The sequence below is a fragment of the Phyllobates terribilis genome, unplaced genomic scaffold (genome assembly GCF_046119375.1).
Source record: "Phyllobates terribilis strain yellow unplaced genomic scaffold, ASM4611937v1 Scaffold_291__1_contigs__length_2406647, whole genome shotgun sequence".
In the NCBI taxonomy this organism is placed as follows: Eukaryota; Metazoa; Chordata; class Amphibia; order Anura; family Dendrobatidae; genus Phyllobates; species Phyllobates terribilis.
The window spans coordinates 1,738,525-1,765,212 of NW_027363051.1; the positions used below are offsets into that span (position 1 = coordinate 1,738,525).

Genomic DNA, 26,688 nt, shown 5'->3' on the forward strand with positions numbered 1-26,688 from the left:
AGGTGACTGCTGGGACATTATACAGGACAGCACTGGAGGATTCTGGGTGATGAGCGGAGAGGTGACTGCTGGGACATTATACAGAACAGCACTGGAGGATTCTGGGTGATGAGCAGAGAGGTGACTGCTGGGACGTTATACAGGATAGCACTGGAGGATTCTGGGTGATGAGCAGAGAGGTGACTGCTGGGACATTATACAGGACAGCACTGGAGGATTCTGGGTGATGAGCAGAGAGGTGACTGCTGGGACATTATACAGGACAGCACTGGAGGATTCTGGGTGATGAGCAGAGAGGTGACTGCTGGGACATTATACAGGACAGCACTGGAGGATTCTGGGTGATGAGCGGAGAGGTGACTGCTGGGACATTATACAGGACAGCACTGGAGGATTATGGGTGATGAGCGGAGAGGTGACTGCTGGGACATTATACAGGACAGCACTGGAGGATTCTGGGTGATGAGCGGAGAGGTGACTGCTGGGACATTATACAGGACAGCACTGGAGGATTCTGGGTGATGAGCGGAGAGGTGACTGCTGCGACATTATACAGGACGGCACTGGAGGATTCTGGGTGATGACCCGAGAGGTGACTGCTGGGACATTATACAGGACAGCACTGGAGGATTCTGGGTTATGACTGGAGAGGTGACTGCTGGGACATTATACAGGACGGCACTGGAGGATTCTGGGTGATGAGCGGAGAGGTGACTGCTGGGACATTATACAGGACAGCACTGGAGGATTCTGGGTGATGACCGGAGAGGTGACTGCTGGGACATTATGCAGGACAGCACTGGAGGATTCTGGGTGATGACCGGAGAGGTGACTGCTGGGACATTATACAGGACAGCGCTGGAGGATTCTGGGTGATGAGTGGAGAGGTGACTGCTGGGACATTACACAGGACAGCACTGGAGGATTCTGGGGGATGACCGGAGAGGTGACTGCTGGGACATTATACAGGACAGCACTGGAGGATTCTGGGTGATGACCGGAGAGGTGACTGCTGGGATATTATACAGAACAGCACTGGAGGATTCTGGGTGATGAGCGGAGAGGTGACTGCTGGGACGTTATACAGGATAGCACTGGAGGATTCTGGGTGATGAGCAGAGAGGTGACTGCTGGGACGTTATACAGGACAGCACTGGAGGATTCTGGGTGATGAGCAGAGAGGTGACTGCTGGGACATTATACAGGACAGCACTGGAGGATTCTGGGTGATGAGCAGAGAGGTGACTGCTGGGACATTATACAGGACAGCACTGGAGGATTCTGGGTGATGAGCGGAGAGGTGACTGCTGGGACATTATACAGGACAGCACTGGAGGATTCTGGGTGATGAGTGGAGAGGTGACTGCTGGGACATTATACAGGACGGCACTGGAGGATTCTGGGTGATGAGCGGAGAGGTGACTGCTGGGACATTACACAGGGCAGCACTGGAGGATTCTGGGTGATGACCGGAGAGCTGACTGCTGGGACATTATACAGGACAGCACTGGAGGATTCTGGTTGATAACCGGAGAGGTGACTGCTGGGACACTATACAGGACAGCACTGGAGGATTCTGGGTGATGAGCGGAGAGGTGACTTCTTGGACATTATGCAGGACAGCACTGGAGGTTTCTGGGTGATGAGCGGAGAGGTGACTGCTGGGACATTACACAGGGAAGCACTGGAGGATTCTGGGTGATGAGTGGAGAAGTGACTGCTGGGACATTATACAGGACAGCACTGGAGGATTCTGGGTGATGAGCGGAGAGGTGACTGCTGGGACATTATACAGGACAGCACTGGGGGATTCTGGGTGATGACTGGAGAGGTGGCTGCTGGGACATTATACAGGACAGCACTGGAGGATTCTGGGTGATGACGGTGTCGTTGTTGTCAGGTTCCTATAAGGCGTCAGGACGTCGCTGTCTATCTCTCCATGGAGGAGTGGGAGTATCTAGAAGGACACCAGGATCGGTACCAGGAGGTGATGATGGAGGAGCTCCGGCCTCTGACATCACCAGGTGAGAGGAGACTCTTGTTGGCTCCGGTGGATGTGATGACGTCTCTCGGCCTCGTCCTATAATAGATGATTTTTCTCCAGACTTGCTCTGGTTTTCTCTACATTTTCTCACAGCTTTCATTCCCTGATTGTTCTCTTCTGATCTGTGAGTCGCGGTTTCTCCGCTGTCGTCTTCATCAGTCTTGAGTCTTCATCCTCGGCGGCTTCTTTAAGAATCTTTCCCCTTCCTTAGAGCATCGTTCACATTTTGTCTGCAGATGTCCCAACTCTTCTGTCCGTTCTCTCCTATGATTTCTTTCGGTACCGGAGTCTGATCGTTACTCAGCAAAGTCGGGGTTAATTTACTGATGATTTTCCACCTAATCTGCTGTCGCTTGTCCATACCTCTGAACTCTGTGTGGCATTGACCTGGTCTCTAATCTGAGCTGCTGATAACCTGCGATTTCTGAGGCTGGTGACTCGGATAAACTTATCCTCAGAAGCAGAGGTGACTCTTGGTCTTCCTTTCCTGGGATGGTCCTCATGTGAGCCAGTTTCTTTGTAGCACTTGATGGTTTTTGCAACTGCACTTGGGGACACTTTCAAAGTTTGCCCAATTTTTGGGACAGACTGACCTTCATTTCTTAAAGTAATGATGGCCACTCGTTTTTCTTTACTTAGCTGCTTTTTTCTTGCCATAATACAAATTCTAACAGTCTATTCAGTAGGACTATCAGCTGTGTATCCACCTGACTTCTGCACAACACAACTGATGGTCCCAACACCATTTATAAGGCGAGAAATCCCACTTATTAAACCTGACAGGGCACACCTGTGAAGTGAAAACCATTTCCGGTGACTACCTCTTGAAGCTCATCAAGAGAATGCCAAGAGTGTGCAAAGCAGTCATCAAAGCAAAAGGTGGCTACTTTGAAGAACCTAGAATATAAGACATATTTTCAGTTGTTTCACACTTTTTTGTTAAGTATATAATTCCACATGTGTTAATTCATAGTTTTGATGCCTTCAGTGTGAATGTACAATTTTCATAGTCATGAAAATACAGAAAAATCTTTAAATGAGAAGGTGTGTCCAAACTTTTGGTCTGTACAGTATGTATATATTTTATTATTTGGCAAAATAATGTATGTGTGTGTGTGTGTATGTATATATATATACACACAGGGTGGTACAAAAGTAGATGGACAGAAAGCGTAATAAGGTTATGAAGGGGGAGATTTATCAAACTTGGTGTAAAGTGAAACTGGCTGGAAAATTCTAATGAATCAAGTTGTTCCCCAGTTACATCCACAGCCTAATTCACATGACCTTTATTTCCAACAAGTTGGGGCCCCTCCACATTATTCAAGAGTGGTCCGCGAGGATCTTGATGAAACATTTCCTAATAAATGGTTTGACCGAAGAGGCCCACTTGATTGGCCAGCACGTTCACCAGACTTGACCCCAATGGATTTTTTCTTTTGGGGAGTACTCAAGGACAAAGTTTATAGTCGAAAACCAAAAAGTGTCAGTGATTTGAAAAATTACATAAGAGATGAATTTCAAGAAATTATTACCCAAAGAGACTTGTGCAAAAAAAGTTTGTTAAAGCGAAAGAGGCGACTTCAAAGCTGCGCAAATTGTAATGGAAAACAGTGTGAGCGCCTGCGCTGATAACATTTAAGGGCTTTTGTATTATTTTTCAGAATAAAATGTAATTGTCAATGTTATGCTTGTGTTAGTAAATATCATTTTATATATAAATCAAAATAAATGTTATTATTTCTGGCCACCTACTTTTGGACCACCCTGTATGTATGTGTGTGTATATATATATTTTTATACAAAAACATTTGTTCTAATTTTGGGAGACAAAGCAAAAATAATGGGGACTTCAATCTGAGATCCGGGTCTAGTGGTAATGATAAGTGTAAGTCTCCCTTACAGGGATGTTTGTTCAGAAGAATATGTATTATGGAACTTTTCTGTGGCATCGGACCAGACAATCTCTCCTTGGCTCCCCGTGTGCATCAGTAAGCGCCCATGACCCCGGTGCCTGCTCTCTAGTTGTCCTTTCTACACATTGATAGGCGTTAACCGCTGTGTACCGGGTGCTCCCCACAACACCGTCCTTCCGGGTTCTGTGACTTCGTACGTTAGTCGTACATGTGCCTTTTTTCCTCCTTTAGAGTCAAACGCAGAACTTGCTGCTTATTTTAGTGTTTATACCGAGGCGAATGTTGAGATTTATCTCTATTTAAAGAAGAAAAACACGGTAACCCTTCTTTTAATAGATCAGGTTCTCTCCTCTTAGTGATTCCAGAGGATCATGTCCAGGAGGGAGGCCGTGTCCTCATGGTGACATCATGAGCTCTCAAAAAACAATCACTGGTAAATGGTCACCATCCTTCCCCCCAATCTCCATACAGTGAATTAGGAGAGAAGAAACCAATGGATAGAAATGTGGAGCTTTTTCCAGCTCCTCTGTGGTTCCATCCCTGGTGGAGATGAAACTTGGAGAAGTTGTGTTTCTTAGTACGGCTCCTTCATTGACTGACGAGGGTCTTCTCTGTCCCTCTCCTCAGGGTCCTCATCCTCTCTGCAGAGCATTAGGTTTTGGCCTCGCTGATTATCACTTCATACTTGAGGCCACAATGTGCTGGGTCCTTGGTATCGGGGGTGAGGACCACAACAATGTAATTTAGTCGCTGATACATGAATATAGAATTACCGGTTCTGAGAGACGAGTCTCATATATAGACAGATACACGGCAGGTCATGTATTCAGTCTGTGTCTCCACAGATGGATCCAGGAGGAGAAATCCACCAGAGAGATGTCCCCGTCCTCTGTATCCCCAGGACTGTCCAGAGGAGAATCCCAACATCCTGGAGGATCATCAGGTAGATGACACTGAAGTCCCCACAACATCTGACCATGAAGTGATGGGATTTGAGCTCATCTTACATTGTTCTTTTTAGGGTGAAGATCTGATTGATATTAAGGTTGCGGTTATACATGGAGCACAAGAGGCGACCGCAATATGGACCGATCAGCAGGGTGAGGAGGGGAGACTGTCATGTCTGTTCTGTGGTCACCTACTACTACTCCCATCATCTCATGATCACATGATACAATCCTCAGTGGCATGTAAAAGTTTGGGCACCCCTGGTCAAAATTACTGTTATTGTGACCAGTTAAGCAAGTTGAAGATGAAATGATCTCTAAAAGACCTAAAGTTAAAGATGATACATTTCCTTTGTATTACGCTTGAACATTTGTGTGCTCAGATAACTTTGACCAATGATTCAGACCTTACTTAGCCTGTTAGGGTTATGGCTCGTTCACTATCATCGTTAGGAAAGGCCAGTGTTATAAAAACCCAGCCTACTCTAACAATGTGCCAAAAAAACAGCAGCCATGACTTCTTCTTTTCCGCTGTCTAGCACTCTGAAAATGGTGTTGGCCCACAAACCAGGAGAAGGCTATGAGCAAAGCGTTTTCAATTTTCCCTTTCCTCGGTTCAAAATGTAATAAAGAAATGGCAGTTAACAGAAACAGTGGAGGTCAAGATAAGGTCTGGAAGACCAAGCTAATTTTCAGTAGGATTGCTAGAGAGGCAAATCAGAACCCCCGCCTGACTGCAAAAGACCTTCAGAAAGATTTAGCAGACTCTGGAGTTGTGGTACATTGTTGTACTCTTCAGAGACACCTGCACAAATATGGCCTTCATGGAAGAGTCATCAGAAGAAAACCTCTCCTGCGACCTCAACATGAAATTCAGCGTCAGAAGTATGCAAAAGAACATCTAAGAAGGTCTGATGCGTTTTGGAAACAAGTCTTGTGGACCGATGAGGTTAAAATAGAGCAATGATCAAAGTTGTGTGGAGAAAAAAGGGCACAGAATTTTAGGAAAAGAACATCTCGCCAACCATTAAGCATGGTGGTGGATCAATCATGCTTTGGGGTTGTGTTGCAGCCAATGGCACAGGGAACGGGTAGAGGGAAGAATGGATTCCATGAAATTTCAGCAAATTCCTGATGCAAACATAACACCATCTGCAAAAAAGCTGGAGGTGAAAAGAGGATGGCAAATGATAATGATACTAAACACACGTCAAAAGGCACAAGCTGAAGATTTTACAATGGCCCTCATAGTCCCCTGATTTGAACATCATTGAAAATCTGTGGCTAGACCTCAAAATAGCAGACGATGCAAGACGACCCAAGAATCTCACAGAACTGGAAGAATTCTCCAAAGAAGAATGAATGAAAATCCCTCAAACAAGAATTGAAAGACTATTGTCTGGCTACAAAAAGCATTTACAAGCTGTGATACTTTCAAAAGGGGGCGCTACTAGCTACTAACCTTGCCGGGTGCCAGAACTTTTGCATTTGCCCATTTTCCCTTATTGAATTTTTTTTTAAATGTAAAAGATGAAAATATATATAATTTATAATTTATTGTTTTGCCTAAAATACAAAGGAAATGTCATCTGTAACTTTAGGCCGTTTAGAGTTTATTTCATCTTCAACTTAACTGTTCACAATAACAGTAATTTTGACCATTGGTGCCCAAACTTTTACATGTCACAGTATTCTGTCACTATGTGTTTCCTACAGATGGACTCATGGAAAGAAATCCACCAGAGAGATGTCCCCGTCCTCTGTATCCCCAGGACTGTCCAGAGGAGAATCACAACATCCCGGAGAGTCATCAGGTAGACGGTGCTGAGCCCTGTACCGGATCTGTATATGGGGGACATTTCTGATCGAGGTCATGGATGTCACAGATTTTGGTGGTTTCTTGTATTGTGCTGATTGTTACATCTGATATATCAGGAGGAAGATCCGACTAAGAATAAAGTGAAGGACGAGACAGAAGAAGAAGCAATGACGAGGAGGGATCAGCCGTGTGTGAGTGACGGGAAGGAGGAGATTCCGGTAGATGTTTCCACAGGTGTGTAATAATGACCGGCGTGTGATGATGATGACTGGCGTATGACGATGATGATTGGCATGTGACTATGATTAGTGACGTGTGATGATGATGACTGGCGTATGACGATGATGATTGGCATGTGACTATGATTAGCGGCGTGTGATGATGATGACTGGCGTATGACGATGATGATTGGCATGTGACTATGATTAGCGGCGAGTGATGATGATGACTGGCGTATGACGATGATGATTGGCATGTGACTATGATTAGCGGCATGTGATGATGATGACTGGCGTATGACGATGATGATTGGCATGTGACTATGATTAGCGGCGTGTGATGATGATGACTGGTTTATGACGATGATGATTGGCATGTGACTATGAATAGCGGCGTGTGATGATGATGACTGGCGTATGACGATGATGATTGGCATGTGACTATGATTAGCGGCGTGTGATGATGATGACTGGCGTATGACGATGATGATTGGCATGTGACTATGATTAGCGGCGTGTGATGATGATTAGCATGTGACTATGATGATTAGCATGTGACTATGATTAGCGGCGTGTGATGATGATGACTGGCGTATGACGATGATGATTGGCATGTGACTATGATTAGCGGCGTGTGATGATGATGACTGGCGTATGACGATGATGATTGGCATGTGACTATGATTAGTGACGTGTGATGATGATTGGCATGTGACTATGATTAGCGGCGTGTGACGATGACCGGTGTGTGATATCGTGTGGAGTCTCTGGTGCAGTGAAGCTTTATCCGCCGTCCACATCACAGCAGAAGCGTCCGGTGATGGCGCGGCTGCTCTTGTACAGAGTCCGGTTGCGCACCGATGAATAACTGGGCCGCATTCACACCTCGTCTTAATGATTTAATAAGCACATTTTTAATTTTCCTAATTGTGTTTTTTAATATTACTTCCATCTTTTACTTTCATATTATTCTTACACAAGTCTCATGCTGCCATATAAATGACTGAGCTTGCGATTCGGACAGAACCCCGGGGGAAGATTCCGTATAATGAGGCGCTGTGGACGCCGTCTGGCCTATGATCCAGTGATGTCCATCTTTTTCAGCGTGCATAAAAGCGCAGTCGACCAGAGGCTAGACGGAGTCCGGTGTAACTCTGCTGCCTCATTATTCTGAATGGATCCCTCGGGGGTGTCATCTGAATCATGTATTTTGTAGATTTAGATGGAAACCCCGATGTACAGTGGGTGCGGAAAGTATTCAGACCCCTTTAAATTTTTCACTCTTTGTTTCATTGCAGCTATTCGGTAAGTTCTAAAAAGTTCATTTTTTTCTCATTATAGTACACTCTGCACCCCATCTTGACTGAAAAAAAACCCAGAAATGTAGACATTTTTGCAAATCTATTAAAAAAGAAAAACTGAAATATCACATGGTCATAAGTATTCAGACCCTTTGCTTAGTATTGAGTAGAAGCCCCTTTTGAGCTAGTACAGCCATGAGTCTTCTTGGGAATGATGCAACAAGTTTTTCACCCCTGGATTTGGGGATCCTCTGCCATTCTTCCTTGCAGATCCTCTCCAGTTCCATCAGGTTGGATGGTGAACGTTGGTGGACAGACATTTTCATGTCTCTCCAGAGATGCTCAATTGGGTTTAGGTCAGGACTCTGGCTGGGCCAGTCAAGAATGGCCACAGAGTTGTTCTGAAGCCACTCCTTTGTCATTTTAGCTGTGTGCTTAGGGTCATTGTCTTGTTGGAAGGTGAACCTCCGGCCAAGTCTGAGGTCCAGAGCACTCTGGATGAGGTTTTCATCCAGGATATCTCTGTACTTGGCTGCATTCATGTTTCCTTCAATTGCAACCAGTCATCCTGTCCCTGCAGCTGAAAAATACCCCCATAGCATGATGCTGCCTCCACCATGTTTTACTGTAGGGATTGTATTGGGCAGGTCATGAGCAGTGCCAGGTTTTCTCCACACATACCGCTTAGAATTATCACCAAAAAGTTCTATCTTCGTCTCATCAGACCAGAGAATCTTATTTCTCATAGTCTGTGAGTCCTTCATGTGTTTTGAGCTAACTCTATGCGAGCTTTCATATGTCTTGCACTGAGGAGAGGCTTCCATCTGGCCACTCTGCCATAAAGGCCCGACGGGTGGAGGGCTGCAGTGATCGTTGACTTTTGTGAGCTTTCTCCCATCTCCCTACTGCATCTCTGGAGCTCAGCCACAGTGATCTTGGGGTTTTTCTTTACCTCTCCTACCAAGGCTCTTCTCCCACGATTGCTCAGTTTGGCTGGACTGCCAGGTCTAGGAAGACTTCTGGTGGTCCCAAACTTCTTCCATTTAAGGATTATGGAGGCCACTGTGCTCTTAGGAACCTTGAATAATGCAGAAATACTTTTGTAACCTTGGCCAGATCTGTGCCTTGCCACAATTCTGTCTCTGAGCTCCTTGGGCAGTTCCTTTGAGCTGATGATTCTCATTTAGTCTCACATGCACTGTGAGCGGTGAGGTCTTATATAGACAGGTGTGTGCCTTTCCAAATCAAGTCCTATCAGTTTAATTAAACACAGCTGGACTACAATGAAGGAGTAGAACCATCTCAAGGAGGATCACAGGGAAATGGACAGCATGTGACATAAATATGAGTGTCTGAATACTTATGACCATGTGATATTTCAGTTTTTCTTTTTTAATAAATTTGCAAAATTGTCTGCATTTCTGCTTTTTTCCAGTCAAGATGGGGTGCAGAGTGTACTTTAATGAGAAAAATAAATGAACTTTTTAGAATTTACCAAATGGCTGCAATGAAACAAAGATTGAAAAATTTTAAGGGGTCTGAATACTTCCCGTACCCACTGTAAGTGTTCAGCGTACAGAACAGGATAAATATGATCCAAAATGTTCTGTACCCCAGAATGCCACCATTAAGAGCTTCTACTCAACCCACAAAAAACAAGTCCCCACTCAGGTTCATCATCTGTAAACAGTAATATAGGGGGTGTCCATATTACTGGTAGCACAAAGGCTCTGGAAAAGTGACTTGGCTCCCACTTAAAGAAATCCAGTGACATCTGCGCTCCCAAATCCAAATGCCCCCTCCTCCTGAGCCCCACCGTGTGCAGTTACCATCCACATGTTTGGCATTACTGTAGCAGGGGGAGCCAATTTATTTCTCCAGAAAGCACTAGCTGGAAATCATGTACTGGGCGCTACAACGTAAGGGCACTACAATGTACCGGACACTACAATGTACTGACCACTACAATGAAATATTTGCATTTTCACTTCGCAACATCCATTACTGCTCGTTTCTGGAAAGCACCCATGGAGTCAAATTCATCACTACACCTGTAGATACATCTCCATAGGGGTGTAATTTCCAAACTGGTGTCACTTGAGGGGGGATTCTGCTCTTCTGCCACTTAGGGGCTCTGTATATGGAGTCTGCAAACTGTTCTACTAAAGTTTGTTCTCCAAGAGTCAAATAGCGCTCCTTCCCTCCCGAGTCTCGCCATGTGGCTAAGCAGTACAGTACAGACACATATGGGGTATTGCCCCGTTCAGCAGAAATTGTATAAAATTATGTGGTCATTTTTACCCATTTTCCCTTGTGAAAATGTAAAATCTGGGGCTAAAATAATATTATAGTGGTAAAAATGTAATTTTTTTTTTCTTCACCGTTCAATTGTATAACATTTAGTGAATCACAATTACCTTGTATTCATTGGGAAAGTGCGCGGTGGATGCTGGATGTGACGCTCGGGGAAACCCCACCCACAGCCCGGCATCCACCGCGGGGATCGCATCACCGAGTCACGCCTCACTTGACGTGACATCAGGGGAAGCAAGAGCCGGCTGCAGCCGGGGGTCGCGTGATGCCGGTGAGTGGCCAGCGATAGCGCCGCTCACAGGCAATAAAGACAAAGCAAGGTAATTAGAAAAAATCTTCTCTCAACGGGTTAATTACATTGGGGGCATTTTTAATAGTAGTGGACAACTTCTTTAATTACGTGGACACTTTTCTATACTGAGGGCAAGATATGAAGCTTGAGAGAGTGAAATGGCACTGGAGGTACATTAAGGGAACCTGTCATCAGTAATTACCACTTAACCCTCCGTCACATACAGTATCGGTTCTAACGAGTTCACATACAATGTGACTGTCAGGCGCAGGCTAGAAAAATACCTATAATATCTAATGTTTGCAATTTCAGTGCTCTAAAAGTGATCAGTGACCTTCATAGGGATGTAATAAAAGAGACTACACATAATCAGGTGCGAAAAAAAACATTTACTTAACATAAAACTAATAACTCTGAAATACAAACATTTCAAAACTCCCGCCAAATAGTCCCCAGTTCGACTCTGTCAAAAAAGTCTACAAAGAAAATTTATGGAAACAAACTTAATTTTAAGGTACCTTAAGTACTATTAAACACATAGTCAATCAGAATTAGATCCTGAAGTTTCCCCAGAAAAATTACACTTGCAGAGCAAAGAGCAAGAATTACACATCATTTTTGCATGTGTCAGGCAGATTGCATTATGACATTTGTGACATTCATAATTAAAAAGCCTTCTGATTCCGCTTTCCGTGGTGCAGGTGGTGCATCTCCTTCTTTTGGGAGGTGGTGCAGGTGGTGGATTTTCACTATCATCTTCTGGGCGGAATCTTTTGAGCTGAACTTGAAGGCGAGAGGGGCATTTCGTCAATAGTGAGATTCTCCCCAGGGCAATAGCTTTTTTACAGTTTTCAACAAATTTTTGGAATATATCACGAATTGGAGCAAGTCGGTCTTGTGTTTTACGTTCGGTTCGGGTAGTTCTGTCGTCAAACCGAAGGCAACGAATTAGAAGCTTAAATCTGTTTATGGACATAACGAGGCCAAATTTTTCAACTCCATCCCCATCTTTACTCCAAAGTTCCTCCAAACTTTGTCTATTTGCCCTATAAGCTCCTGCAAGGTATAATAATCCAAAAAAAGCACGCAGTTCTATTTCATCTGTGGCCTTGATGGTTCTGTTGCAGATGAACTTGTCCTTTATAATGTCTATATATTGGTTGGTATATGTGACAATAGAGTCCAGAATGTCATCTGTGAATAAACTATTCCAGCATTCAACTGCAGTTTTTGCATTACTTGCAGTTCCTATAACTGCAGGAAGGTGAGTAATAATGTTTTGAGGTTCACTATGTTTTTTCTGGAGTGGCTTCTTGTTCCATTGGTTTTTTTTTTTCTTTTCCCATATAATAAGATTCTACATCTTCATCCTCATCACTGTCACCATCTTGCTCTGTTTCAGAATCCACTTCACATACTTCCACCTCATCATGAGAATCAATCTCACTTTCCTCTCCTAAATCCTCATTCAGTGTGGGGTCTGCATCATCTAACAGCATGTTTGTTACTTCCTCAACATCAAGGTTTTTTGATAAATTGTACGTTTTCCTCTCCATTTCAGCAGATAATCTGAAGCAAGAGAAGGAATATGTGTTAGGGAACTACTGTATATGCCTGAGCAGCACACTTTCTTTTTTAATCTGCCTTATTTCTATGAAATATCCTCACACTTTGTGCTATACATTCATAAAACAAGCTAAATAAACAATTGTGATGAATAAAAACATAAAATACCAACCTTATTGAGTGTGACGTGTTCACATACAATGATCCTGAGAGATTAGCGCAGTTATATTTGTCCTCCTGAAGCTCTGCAATCTAACTGTGGTATGAGGTTTCACAGAGCTGCTAGAGACAGGAGACTACCTGGAGGGAGGGGATTTCCTCACAATCTGGTGAGGAAGGAGAAATGAAAGTAAAAGAGATGTGCCTGTCAGGCCTATTGTATGTGACGGAGGGTTAAAGAACTATTTGCTGTCTAATCTCTGCCACCCCTGACTTGTGCCAATGTCACCAGATTATAAGTGTAATTCACTTTACCTGTCATTGTGTTAATGTTATGGCATGTAGTTGTCTTCCTTATTCCCGGTACTTTCACTGACGTGGGTCTTCATTGTGAGCGCCATTAAATGCATTGAGAAATCTCCTTTGTGTTGAAAAAAAAAATCACATCTAATCAATCTTTCATCCTAATAGGAAATCCTTGTGAGAATAACGGTTCATCACTAAATTGTAAAAAAGAAGATATCATGAAGCACTCTAATGGAGGAAACCTCTTCACCCTTCCTGCACCTCCTGGACTTCACAGCACTTCACCTTCTTATAATCCTCCTGATCATGAGGAATCCTCTCCTGAACAATCTCACATTGTTACCACTATTCCAGGTGACACAGTGGATATAAGATTTCAGTGTGACAAGCAATTTACTAAAAGCTCAGATTCTTTAACACAAAGAAAGCACAAAGGAGAGAAGCCATACTCCTATTCAGAATGTGGGAAATGCTTTACATATAAATCACAATTTGTTATACATGAGAGAATTCACACAGGAGAAAAACCGTATTCATGTTCTGAATGTGGGAAGTCCTTTAAACGTAATGGGAATCTTATTACACATCAGAGAATTCATACAGGAGAGAAGCCATTTTCATGTTCTGAATGTGGGAAGTCCTTTAAACGTAATGAGAATCTTATTACACATCAGAGAATTCATACAGGAGAGAAGCCATTTTCATGTTCGGAATGTGGGAAATGTTGTAAAAGTAAATCAGACCTTGTTAGACATCAAAGAATTCACACAGGGGAAAAGCCGTATTCATGTTTACAATGTAGATGGTGTTTTACACATAAATCACAGCTTGTTACACATCAGAGAATTCACACAGGAGAAAAGCCGTATTCATGTTCAGAATGTGGAAAGTCGTTCACGAATAACTGGAGTCTTATTAACCATCAGAGAATTCATACAGGAGAGAAGCCATATTCATGTTCAGAATGTGGGAAGTCCTTTACAGATAAAAGGAGTCTTATTCCACATCAGCGAATTCACACAGGAGAGAAGCCATATTCGTGTTCAGAATGTGGGAAATGCTTTACAAATAAAGGGAATCTTATTACACATCAGAGAATTCACACAGGAGAAAAAACATTTTTGTGTTCACTATGTGAGAAGTCCTTCACAAATAAAGGGGATCTTATTACACATCAGAGCATTCATACTGGAAAGTCGCCATATTCATGCTCAGAATGTGGGAAGTGTTTTAGTTATAAATCACATCTTGTTAAACATCACAGAACTCACACAGGAGAAAAGCCGTATTCATGTCCAGAATGTGGGAAATGCTTTACAGAGAAATCAACACTTGTGAGACACGAGAAAATTCACACAGGAGAGCAGCCGTATTCATGTTCAGAATGTGGGAAATCTTTTATATGTAAATCAAATCTTTCTACTCATAAGAGAATTCATACAGGAGAAAAGCCATTTTCTTGTTCAGAATGTGGGAAAAGTTTTAAAGGTAAAGCAGAGCTGGTTTTACATCAAAGAAATCACACCGGGGAGAAACCGTTTTCATGTTTACAATGAGGAAAATGCTTTACAGGTAAATCAGATCTTGTTATACATCAGAGAATTCACACAGGAGAGAAGCCGTATTCATGTTCAGAATGTGGGAAATCTTTTATACATAAATATCAACTTGTAAAACATGAGAGAAGTCATATGGAAAAGAAAGTGTAATTATGTTCACTGTGTTTTATAAAGTTTAATAAGCATTGTTCAGCATAAATGAGTACACCCCCTTTGATGAGTAAGATTTTGTTTAATAGCTCACTGAACACAAGATCAATTTCTAAAATTTTGCCAACACTAAGTTTCATAGAACATTTTTTTGTAATCAAAACATGAAAGTAAGGGTAATAATATAACTCTCATTACAAAATCTTCAGTTTTACTCAAATTAGTTGATGCAAAAATGAGTACACCCCACATCAAAAGCTACTACATCTATTATTTTGTATGGCCTCCATAATTTTAAAGGACGGCCCCAAGTTTTCTAGTCCTGGAATGAACAAGTTAGTGACAATACTACATCTATCTTTTATCTCTCTTTCGATAACGAGCTCTTAGAGACTGGATGCTGGATGGAGCGATGACAACTTGTCTCTTCAGAATCCCCCATAGGTGTTTGGTTGGGTTCAGATCAGGAGACACTTGGCCACTGAATCACTGTCACCCTGTTCTTCAGAAATGTAACAGTGGCCTACCAAGGGAACAGAGTGATGGCAGCATCTTTTCTGTCACTATAGAGCAGAACATCTGTGAATTCAAGATCCCATCAATGAAATGTAGCTCCTCATGCAGCCGCACATAAGGACACGGCCACCACCAGGTCTCACTGTAGACACCATGCATTCTCATTGTATTCCTCACCTCTTCAATGTCATACAGTTTTGAAGCCATCAGTTCCAAAAAAACCTTTATCTTGGTCTCATCACTCCAGAGTATAAAGTCGCAGGAGTCTTCATATGTTTCCGCATGTGTCCTGGCAGATTGTAGGGCGGCTTTTTTGTGCATGGGATTTAGGAGAGGCTTTCTATGTGGACAACACCCATGTCTGCCATTCCTCTATAGAAAACATTGTCTGCTTTCAGCTCATCTCTCAATGCTTGGATGAAAAATCACAGTTGGGAAGGAATGGACGGGACAAAGAAAGTTACTGATAATCCAGCACTTGTTTTCCAGTGTGAATAAAACCAAAAACTTATTGAACAAATTAAAATCATAGAAACATTAAAAAACAGATAGGAGCAAAACATCTCTGCGTTTCTACCTGGTATTTGTGTTCAGTTCTTCTTCATGACATAATAAATCACCAGTAACCGGCTTCTTCTACACATCATAGGGTCTAATGCACAGCGGAGACCCCCAGCCCCAAATGGACATGTGCAAGTATGTCTACATTACCCCTATGGACGATCATATGTCCACAACAAAAAGCATCCGTGCAATAGAAGAATGAAGTGTCTGCATCTATAATGTGTATATTATGTATAATTACTATAAAAGAGGAAAAACACAATTCAGTAAATGGATACAAGGTCTGAACGAAGCTTCATATCACTGGGGAATCTGGAGTCCAATTCCAGAATCCACAAGGCTTCTCGGGGGTGTACTTTTTATACTAATCTCCCCCCTTAGCTGGTCTGGTGACATATTCAATACCCACAACTGTAAAGTGATTAATCCCTATTGTGTTGTATGAGATGTTGTGATGCTGCAGATGTATTACGTGTTGTGGGGCCAAGAACGTCCCTAACGTGTCCCCCAATGCGGTGACGTAAGGGTCTGACCGTGCCCCCCACATATTGCAGCAGACAAGCTTCACATTGTATGGTGTCAATGACGTGTGGAGCTACAACTAATGAGATGTCGGATATTATAGGGTTTATTATGGTTAGTAGATGCAGACATTTTTGCTTTGTGCACAGACTTGCACAAACCACATTTATTTCTCCCACATTCAATGAAACCTTTGGTGTTTGTCCTCCACGTGTCAGTTGTCTTTCTTGTTGCTGGATCCTTGTCAGTGTATAACATAGGTAAATGTTTTCTGGTAATATTCACTATATTATAGGAATCTTCTCTGCAGCCAGTATTGAATGTATCTCTAGACTGATGGATGTTTCCTTCTTTGTGGGTTTTCGGTAATGTATGAAATATTGGACATTGTGGGTGATTTTCCTTTAATCGTTGTATTTGTTTGGGATTAAGTACAGCCGATACCAAACCCTCCTCCAAAAGACAATGTAAGGGGGTATTGTATGAATTAGTAGGATCTCCATCTAGAGTGCGGCATATATTAGTATCGTCACCCATGTTCATAACCTCCGGCTCATACAACCCACTATCCAGAGCTGTGATCGAGCCCCCTTTATCTGCAGCTCTAATGACTTTATTAGGGCTGTGCTCAGGGCCGTATCTGGCATTCATGCTGCTCTAGGCACTTTAAGTGGTCACGCCCCCTACTGGTAACTCATACTAAAAGTGCTCATACCCTTTAGGCCCCCTTCACACGTACCGGAGACACACACGTACACCCATTATAATCTATAGGCTGCGCACATGGTCACACGGACCGGACATGTCCGTTTTTTGCCGGCAGCTCGGACGTCAGTACGTCCTGCACACAGATGACATAAAGTGTGACATCCGCACACACGTCTGTGTGACACGTGCCGAAAGAGAGTGCAGAATAGAAATGACAGATATTTAGGTGTTAGATGTGCAAAGATCGAGATAGATGATAGATATCCGTGAGATATATAATTAGTGCCCTGTGTGTGGAGTTTACTGTACTTGTGTTTAGCTAATAAATTAAAAAGAGATGTGGAGTCCTCCCTATTTTTGATAACCAGCAAAGGTAAAGCAGACAGCTGTGAGCGGATATTATCAGGGTGGGAAGGTCCTCGGTTATTGGGCCCTTCCCAGCCTAAAAATACCAGCCCGCAGCCGCCTCAGAAATGGCGCACCAATTCAGGTGCTTTGCACGGCTCTTCACGATTGCCCTGGTGCGGTGGCGATCGGGGTAATGGTGGTTAGGGTTGATGACAGCTGTGATTTGTCAAAAAACTCAGCTGTCTTCAAGCCCTCAGGTTAGTAATGGAGAGGGAAAGGAAAGAGATCCCGGCACTCACCTGTAGTCAATCAATCATTTATTCCACATCCACAAATCTGCAAAACGTTTCAGCTCCTCCAGAGCTTTTCTCAATTGTGGCCAATCACATAGAAATACAACATTTATATAGAAAAAAAACAAGGAAATGACATCACAATGAAATAAAAAATGAAGAAAACCACAAACATTCATATAATCATATTAGTCTCATTATATAAAATACTGTATTTTTCGGACCATAAGACACACTTTTGTCCTCCAAAATTTTGGAGGAAAATGGGGGGTGCGTCTTATAGTCCGAATGTTGGGGGGTGTGTATATTTATGTGGGGTGTGGGGGGAGCGGTATCGGTGGAGGAGTGGGCACAGGAGGCAGCAGCCGCCCGCTGCAGCCTACACTGTCCCCGCTGCTAAAGAAAATGAATATTCACTGCTCCCCACGACCATGAGCGTGGGGAGCACTGAATATTCATGCTCCTTAATAGCGGTATACAGTGTAGCCGCGCTGCGGCTGCTGCCGGCTATCTCCTGTGCCCGCTGTTAAAGGGCATGAATATTCAACCTCTCTCCATGCCCATGGGCGTGGGGAGGGGGTGAATATTCATGCCCTTTAATGAGCATCGCGGCTCCGCTGTGTGCCGGCTATGAAGGAGAGTGAAGTCACTGCTCCTCGCGCACACAGACCCGGCGTGGGGAGCAGTGACTTCCGGCAGCTGATCTCTCCTTGTGAGCCGCGCATGGCAGTGACGTCATGCTCGGCTCACATGGAGAGATCAGTGCAGGCAGACAGGACGCAGCGCTGGAGGAGAGAGAAGAGAGGTGAGTAGGAGTGTTTATTTATTTTTTATGTGCACCTTGATGGGGATTAGGAGGACCATGCATACTAGGACAGGGATTAGGGGTGCCATGCATACCAGGACAGGGATGAGGGGTGCCAATCATACCAGAACAGGGATGAGGGGTGCCAATCATACCAGAACAGGGATGAGGGGTGCCATGCATATCAGGACAGGAATTAGGGGTGCCATGCATACCAAGACAGGGATGAGGGGTGCCATGCGTACCAGGATAGGGATTAGGGGTGCCTGCATACCAGGACAGGGATGAGGGGTGCCATGCATACCAGGACATGGATGAGGGGTGCCTTGCATACCAGGACAGGGATGAGTGGTGCCATGCATACCAGGACAGGGATTAGGGGTGCCATGTATACCAGTACAGGGATGAGAGGTGCCATGCATACCAGGACAGGGATTAGGTGTGCCATGCATACCAGGATAGGGATTAGGGGTGCCATGCATACCAGGACAGGGATGAGGGGTGCCATGCATACCAGGATAGGGATTAGGGGTGCCATGCATACCAGGGTAGGGATTAAGGGTGCCATGCATACCAGGACAGGGATGAGAGGTGCCATGCATACCAGGACAGGGATTAGGGGTGCCATGCATACCAGGATAGGAATTAGGGGTGCCATGCATACCAGGACAGGGATGAGGGGTGCCATGCATACCAGGATAGGGATTAGGGGTGCCATGCATACTAGGATTTGGGATGAGTGGTGCCATGCATACCAGGATAAGGATGAGGGAGCCATGCATATCAGGATAGGTATGAAGGGTGCCATGCATACCAGGATGGGGATGGAGACCACATATAAAAGGAAGGGGGACGGCATATATACCAGGATGGGGGATATTGGCAGAATTGGGGGACATTACCCCTATACCAGTGTCAGCAGAAGACCCCCTCCCCCTTAAAAGTGCATCATGACCACATTTTTTGCTTAAATTTTTATTTTTCTATTTTCCTCCTCTAAAACCTAGGTGCGTCTTATGGTCTGAAAAATACGGTATACACTGCTCAAACAAATAAAGAGAGCACTTAAACAACAGAATATAACTCCAAGTCAATCAAACTTCTGTGAAATCAAACTGTCCATTTAGGAAGCAACACTGATTGACAATCAATTTCACATGCTGTTGTGCAAATGGAATAGACAATGGATGGAAATTATTGGCAATTATCAAGACACCCTCAATAAAGGAGTGGTTCTGCAGGTGGGGACCACAGACCACATCTCAGTACCAATGCTTTCTGGCTGATGTTTTGGTCACTTTTGAATGTTGGTTGTGCTTTCACACTCGTGGTAGCAGGAGACGGACTCTACAACCCACAGAAGTTTCTCAGGTAATGCAGCTCATCCAGAATGGCACATCAGTGCGAGCTGTGGCAAGAAGGTTTGCTGTGTCTGTCAGCGTAGTGTCCAGAGGCTGGAGGCGCTACCAGGAGACAGGTCAGTACACCAGGAGACGTGGAGGGGGCCATAGGAGGGCAACAACCCAGCAGCAGGACCGCTACCTCCTCGTTTGTGCAAGTAGGAACAGGAGGAGCACTGCCAGAGCCCTGCAAAATGACCTCCAGCAGGCCACAAATGTGCATGTGTCTGCTGCACAAAAGGTTAGAAACCGACTCCATGAGGGTGGTATGAGGGCCCGACGTACACAGATTGGGGTTGTGCTCACAGCCCAACACCGTGCGGGACGCTTGGCATTTGTCACAGAACAACAGGATTGGCAAAGTCGCCACTGGCGCCCTGTGCTCTTCACAGATGAAAGCAGGTTAACACTGAGCACATGTGACAGAGTCTGGAGACGCCGTAGAGAGCGATCTGCTGCCTGCAACATCCTTCAGCATGACCGGTTTGGCAGTGGGTCAGTAATGGGGTGGGGTGGCATTTCTTTGGAGGGCCGCACAACCCTCCATGTGCTCGCCAGAGGTAGCCTGACTGCCATTAGGTATCAAGATGAGATCCTCAGACCCCGTGTGAGACCATATGCTGGTGTGTTTGGCCCTGGGTTCCTCCTAATGCAGGACAATGCCAGACCTCATGTGGCTGGAGTGTGTCAGCAGTTCCTGCAAGATGAAGGCATTGAAGCTATGGACTGGCCGCCCGTTCCCCAGACCTGAATCCGATTGAGCACATCTGGGACATCATGTCTCGCACCATCCACCAACGTCACGTTGCACCACAGACTGTCCAGGAGTTGGCGGATGCTTTAGTCCAGGTCTGGGAGGAGATCCCACAGGAGACCATCCGCAACCTCATCAGGAGCATGCCCAGGCATTGTAGGGAAGTCATACAGGCACGTGGATGCAACACACAATACTCAGCCTCATCAGGAGCATGCCCAGGCGTTGTAGGGAGGTCATACAGGCACGTGGAGGCCACACACAATACTCAGCCTCATCAGGAGCATGCCCAGGCATTGTAGGGAGGTCATACAGGCACGTGGAGGCCACACAGAATACTCAGCCTCATCAGGAGCATGCCCAGGCGTTGTAGGGAGGTCATACAGGCACGTGGAGGCCACACACAATACTCAACCTCATCAGGAGCATGCCCAGGCATTGTAGGGAGGTCATACAGGCACGTGGAGACCACACACAATACTCAGCCTCATCAGGAGCATGCCCAGGCATTGTAGGGAGGTCATACAGGCACGTGGAGGCCACATACAATACTGAGCCTCATCAGGAGCATGCCCAGGCGTTGTAGGGAGGTCATACAGGCACGTGGAGGCCACACACAATACTCAGCCTCATCAGGAGCATGCCCAGGCATTGTAGGGAGGTCATACAGGCACGTGGAGGCCACACACAATACACAGCCTCATCAGGAGCATGCCCAGGCGTTGTAGGGAGGTCATACAGGCACGTGGAGGCCACACACAATACTGAGCCTCATCAGGAGCATGCCCAGGTGTTGTAGGGAGGTCATACAGGCACGTGGAGGCCACACACAATACTGACCCTCATTGTGACTTGTTTTAAGGACATTACATCAAAGTTGGATCAGACTGTAGTGTGTTTTTTCCACTTTAATTTTGGGGGTGACTCCAAATCCAGGCCTCCATTGGGTAATAAATGTGATTTCCATTGATGATTTTTGTGTGATTTTGTTGTCAGCACATTCAGCTTTCTACAGAACAAAGTATTCAATGAGAATATGTCATTCATTGTTATGCACACGCCCGGGCTAAGCGGCGTGTGCGTGGGATTGGTAGTGATTCCACTGGACCGTGCCGGAGAGTGAATGCCTGGAGGGGCGTAACTAAGTATCTGCCCGATCCGACCAAGGTGGCACGACGGCATACGACGCCAGAGCACCAAGGAGGAACCGAGCAGAGGGACCAGGTGCTACTCCAGGACAGACCCCGGACACGGCTGTTGACCCACACAGGGAAATACAGGAACAGACTGGTATGCAGGCAGGCGGGTATGCAGGCAGGCGGGTATGCAGGCAGGCGGGTATGCAGGCAGGCGGGTATGCAGGCAGGCGGGTAAAGGCAAGCACAGCTAGAGTGCAGACGGGGAGGCACTAGCAGGTAGGAACACAGGCGGGATAGAGCCCAGTACACACCGGGACTCAGGAACAATACAGGCAGGATAGGGCCCAGTACACACTGGGACTCAGGAACAATACAGGCAGGATAGGGCCCAGTACACACTGGGACTCAGGAACAATACAGGCAGGATAGGGTACAGGCAGGGCAGGACAGGACTGCCGGAGCAGCGGGCAGAAGCAGGGCAGGACAGGACTGCAGGAGCAGCGGGCAGAAGCAGGGCAGGACAGGACTCTGTTCACACGGAACAGACAGGAAGGGAAAGACAGAGCCAGACACCCACAGGGTACTTGCAGTGAAGTAGCGAGTGGACCAAAAACTCACAAACGGGAGTACAGAGACAACAAGCAGGAGTTAGGTACGAGTACAGACTCTGCAGGAAAAGGAAGGGAATGGACATAGACAAAACAGGTAAAGGATAGGAGAGAGTTCAGACTGGAACTGAGTGTACGGAGGAGACCGACACTGCAGCGGGATACAGGAGCGGGTCTGGGAATACTGCCCCCAGAGAGGCGGGACGAACAGGCAAGGAGCGTGTTCAGACAGGACAGACAAGATACAGGACACAGTTCAGACACGGGAGCTGACACCGCAAGGCAGGAGAAATACAGGACTTAGTTCAGACACGGGAACTAATACCGTAAAGCAGGAGACAAACAGGACTTAGTTCAGAAACGGGAACTAATACCGTAAAGCAGGAGACATACAGGACACAGTTCAGACACGGGAGCTGACACCGCAAGGCAGGAGAAATACAGGACTTAGTTCAGACACGGGAACTAATACCGTAAAGCAGGAGACATACAGGACACAGTTCAGACACGGGAGCTGACACCGCAAGGCAGGAGACATACAGGACTTAGTTCAGACACGGGAACTAATACCGTAAAGCAGGAGACATACAGGACACAGTTCAGACACGGGAGCTGACACCGCAAGGCAGGAAACATACAGGACTTAGTTCAGACAGGCCTGGAAACAAGCCTCCAGGAAAGGCGGACAGGGAAACAAAGACGGGACCGGGCACCTTCAGAGTGCAAGCACACACTGAAAGAAACACATATGCACAGGCAGGGATAGAAGGGAGCTGCTGAGCTATATACCAAGAGACAGACAGCGATAGGCTGAGGACGCACAAGGGGTGTGGCCCACAGCAGGTACAAAAGGCAGGAAGTGATCGGGCGCCGCCCTTAAGCAGCAGAAACAGACACAGACACAAACAAGACAGCATGGAGGGAAGCCAGAGAGACATTCTGGACAGGAGATCAAGTGCGCGCTCCTGCACAGTGGGAGATGGACCACTATGCAAGGACGCCGCCAGGTATGTTACAGTACCTCCCCCCTTACGCCCCCTCTTCTTCAGGCCTGCCAGAATCTTCCGCAGGGAATTCGAGGACCAGTCGTTCACTGGGTTGGAGGGGGACAGAGACTTGAGGGTAATCTCTGCTTCGAGGTACATCTTGTCAAGCTCACAGGAAGAAATAGACGGGTTATCAGGTACATAATGAGGAAAACTCACTGTCTCTTTGTTATCTGGTGGTACCCCGGAGGATTCAGGAAACAACTGGAGGTCCTCCGCCGGGTCAGAAGAGTACTGAGGCTCAGAGAAAACATCTGCTTCAGAGTACACTAGGTCGGACTCACTGGAGGAAGCAGGCGAGGTATCAGGTACAGGAAATAGGAAAGTCTCTGTCCATTCACCACCAGGTGGCACCCCGAAGGGTTCTAAACACAACTGGAGGTCCTCCGCCTGGTCGGAGGGGTGTAGAGACTCGGGAGTAACTTCTGCTTCGGAGAACACTAGGTCGGACTCACTGGAGGAAGCAGGCGAGGTATCAGGTACAGGAAATAGGAAAGTCTCTGTCCATTCACCACCAGGTGGCACCCCGAAGGGTTCTAAACACAACTGGAGGTCCTCCGCCTGGTCGGAGGGGTGTAGAGACTCGGGAGTAACTTCTGCTTCGGAGAACACTAGGTCGGACTCACTGGAGGAAGCAGGCGAGGTATCGGGTACCGAGTATAGGAAAGTCTCTGTCCATTCACCACCAGGTGGCACCCCGAAGGGTTCTAAACACAACTGGAGGTCCTCCGCCTGGTCGGAGGGGTGTAGAGACTCGGGAGTAACCTCTGCTTCGGAGTACACCAGGTTGGACTCACTGGACGAAGCGAGCGAGGTATCAGGTACAGAGTATAGGAGAGTCTCTGTCCTTTCGTTACCAGGTAGCACCCCGAAGGGTTCAGGAGGTCTCAGGGAGGACAGACCCAGGCGTGACTGCTTGCCTCTAAGTCTAGCACGTCTGGACTGCCTCTTGAGGTTGGAAGAAGTATTCCGGAAAGCGTAGTCACCCTGTGAGGATTCTGGGTGGGCAGTAGTCTCATTGGGCTGGAGAACTATTACGCTACCCACACACATTACCCATTGGGGCTGCTCCGGGATATTGGGAAGTGAAGCTTCAGCAGGAGCCTCCGGGTTAGGATCATCGAAGACCATTAGAAAGGCCACCAGGAAGGCCATTAGGTCCCGGAGGATCGGATCCTGTGTCTCATATAGGGGGTTGATCCATTCCAAGGCATCCCCCGCCAGGTAAGACATAATAAAGGCCACTTTAGCCCAATCGGAAGGAAAATAAAGAGGGTAGGCCTTAAAGTGTAGCATGCATTGCTCCACAAATGCACGACACTGTCTTGGATCCCCATAGTAACGTGGCGGATCCGCAGGAACGAGAGCTGATAGATCCATCTGGACGGTGCGTAATTCGCCTGGAACTCAGCTAAGGGAAAAAAAATTTATTTATTTATTTTAATGCAAGTCTTCGCTGGAAACTTCTCAGAGAGCGAAGGCCGTGGGGCTCAACGGGAACCATGGCCTGAGCATGCTGTTATGCACACGCCCGGGCTAAGCGGCGTGTGCGTGGGATTGGTAGTGATTCCACTGGACCGTGCCGGAGAGTGAATGCCTGGAGGGGCGTAACTAAGTATCTGCCCGATCCGACCAAGGTGGCACGACGGCATACGACGCCAGAGCACCAAGGAGGAACCGAGCAGAGGGACCAGGTGCTACTCCAGGACAGACCCCGGACACGGCTGTTGACCCACACAGGGAAATACAGGAACAGACTGGTATGCAGGCAGGCGGGTATGCAGGCAGGCGGGTATGCAGGCAGGCGGGTATGCAGGCAGGCGGGTAAAGGCAAGCACAGCTAGAGTGCAGACGGGGAGGCACTAGCAGGTAGGAACACAGGCGGGATAGAGCCCAGTACACACCGGGACTCAGGAACAATACAGGCAGGATAGGGCCCAGTACACACTGGGACTCAGGAACAATACAGGCAGGATAGGGCCCAGTACACACTGGGACTCAGGAACAATACAGGCAGGATAGGGTACAGGCAGGGCAGGACAGGACTGCCGGAGCAGCGGGCAGAAGCAGGGCAGGACAGGACTGCAGGAGCAGCGGGCAGAAGCAGGGCAGGACAGGACTCTGTTCACACGGAACAGACAGGAAGGGAAAGACAGAGCCAGACACCCACAGGGTACTTGCAGTGAAGTAGCGAGTGGACCAAAAACTCACAAACGGGAGTACAGAGACAACAAGCAGGAGTTAGGTACGAGTACAGACTCTGCAGGAAAAGGAAGGGAATGGACATAGACAAAACAGGTAAAGGATAGGAGAGAGTTCAGACTGGAACTGAGTGTACGGAGGAGACCGACACTGCAGCGGGATACAGGAGCGGGTCTGGGAATACTGCCCCCAGAGAGGCGGGACGAACAGGCAAGGAGCGTGTTCAGACAGGACAGACAAGATACAGGACACAGTTCAGACACGGGAGCTGACACCGCAAGGCAGGAGAAATACAGGACTTAGTTCAGACACGGGAACTAATACCGTAAAGCAGGAGACAAACAGGACTTAGTTCAGAAACGGGAACTAATACCGTAAAGCAGGAGACATACAGGACACAGTTCAGACACGGGAGCTGACACCGCAAGGCAGGAGAAATACAGGACTTAGTTCAGACACGGGAACTAATACCGTAAAGCAGGAGACATACAGGACACAGTTCAGACACGGGAGCTGACACCGCAAGGCAGGAGACATACAGGACTTAGTTCAGACACGGGAACTAATACCGTAAAGCAGGAGACATACAGGACACAGTTCAGACACGGGAGCTGACACCGCAAGGCAGGAAACATACAGGACTTAGTTCAGACAGGCCTGGAAACAAGCCTCCAGGAAAGGCGGACAGGGAAACAAAGACGGGACCGGGCACCTTCAGAGTGCAAGCACACACTGAAAGAAACACATATGCACAGGCAGGGATAGAAGGGAGCTGCTGAGCTATATACCAAGAGACAGACAGCGATAGGCTGAGGACGCACAAGGGGTGTGGCCCACAGCAGGTACAAAAGGCAGGAAGTGATCGGGCGCCGCCCTTAAGCAGCAGAAACAGACACAGACACAAACAAGACAGCATGGAGGGAAGCCAGAGAGACATTCTGGACAGGAGATCAAGTGCGCGCTCCTGCACAGTGGGAGATGGACCACTATGCAAGGACGCCGCCAGGTATGTTACATTCATTCAGATCTAGGATGGGTTATTTCAGTGTTCCCTTTATTTTTTTGAGCAGTGTATATACACAAAAATGAAAAAACGCCCATAACAAAGTATATTAACTATCAAATAAAATATTTAATTTTACACCAATACACATTGCCACAAATATAAAAAACATAATAAGTTTTATTTATAT

At 46.4% G+C, this 26,688-nt stretch overlaps 1 long non-coding RNA gene and 1 pseudogene across 1 annotated transcript; one reads left to right on the plus strand and one right to left on the minus strand.

Annotated features, from left to right (window-relative positions):
* The first annotated feature begins 6,623 nt into the window (after positions 1 to 6,623).
* On the plus strand, positions 6,624 to 14,686 carry LOC141220387 (uncharacterized; annotated as a pseudogene).
* On the minus strand, positions 11,294 to 13,041 carry LOC141220393 (uncharacterized). The gene is made up of 3 exons (XR_012288670.1): positions 12,891 to 13,041; positions 12,589 to 12,742; positions 11,294 to 12,419 (listed from the first exon to the last, which is right to left on the minus strand). It is a non-coding gene; the product is annotated as an uncharacterized lncRNA (long non-coding RNA).
* Positions 14,687 to 26,688: the final 12,002 nt, after the last annotated feature.